The sequence below is a fragment of the Pediculus humanus genome, genomic scaffold, assembly GCF_000006295.1.
Source record: "Pediculus humanus corporis 1103172107682 genomic scaffold, whole genome shotgun sequence".
Classification (NCBI taxonomy): domain Eukaryota; kingdom Metazoa; phylum Arthropoda; class Insecta; order Psocodea; family Pediculidae; genus Pediculus; species Pediculus humanus.
The window spans coordinates 74,031-75,426 of NW_002987291.1; positions in this window are offsets into that span (position 1 = coordinate 74,031).

Here is a 1,396-nt window from a genome sequence, read left to right on the forward strand (position 1 = left end):
ATTACACCTTTTATTAATGTGTGTGAAATCAATTAAACAAAATTATGTAATCGTTTTATTTAATAATAATAATAATTTTTTTATTATTATTTACAATGATGTGCATTCCCCCCACCCCACCCCCTCCCACCTTTTCTTGACTTGTTGAAATACATTTTTTTTTTTATGTTATTTTACAAAACACAAAATTTTGGGCACACGCACATGTATATAAATGTGTGTGCCGCATTCAATTTTATTTGTTAACCTTTTATTAACTATTATTAAAAAAAACATTTTCGAATAATTATTAAATAAAAAAAAAATTAAAATTTTACAATCAAGTTAAAAATCAATCAATCAATCAATCAATCAATCATTAATCCTCTGATTAAAAAAAAAAAAAAAAAATTATTTTCATTTTGTTTTTCCATTTAAAAACCATATTAAAAACAAGTTTGATTATTTTTTAACAAATATTATTATTATTTATTCATTTTCGCTCTAAATAAATGAACCTATTTATAAAAAAAAATTAATTAATTAATTAACTAAACGAAATATTTACAATTATAATTAAAATTAATTAATTAAAAAAAACATTTCAGATTAATTATTAATTCAAAATAATTCAATAATAATTTTCATACAGATTAATACCTAAATTTTCCATGCCAATAGTCATAAATAAATTCTTTTTTTTTTAAATAATAATAATAATAATAATAATAAAAAATCATACACATAAATCGTATTACTCTTTTATCACACACTTTAAACAGTTTTATATATATATATTTGGTTTAAATAATAATAATAATAATAATAATAATAAATGGAGAAAACCATTTAAATATTCAGTGCATTATTACTAATTACAATAATTGAACAAAAATTAATTGTTATTTATAATTTTCTATAAACGATTTATATTTATTTTATTTTATTTATTATTTATAATTTTATTATTATTATTATTATTATTATTGCATAATAACAATATGTAAAATGATGCGCGGTGGTGGACGCCTGAGGAAAATTAAATTTTTATTAACAAGCACCTTATTGTTTTTAAAATAAAATATTGCACTTGATAATTTTCCTTCACGTAAATTAACAAGTATTATTATTATTATTATTATTTTAATTCTGACTACAATAAAAACAAAATTAAATATAAATCCTCAGGTATATTTCGTATAAAGTCCCTAATAAATTTATTTATTTATTTATTTATTATTAGATTCGATCCCTTTTTGTCTTCCTTTTTTGTTCTTCTCATGTAATCCTGGACAAATCATATTCAACTGTAAATATTTTTAAAACAAAACAATTAATTTGTAATTGATTATTATAATTTTGGATAAAGGTAAAAAAATTTAAATTTAATTTCATCGGTAATAATAATAATAATAAT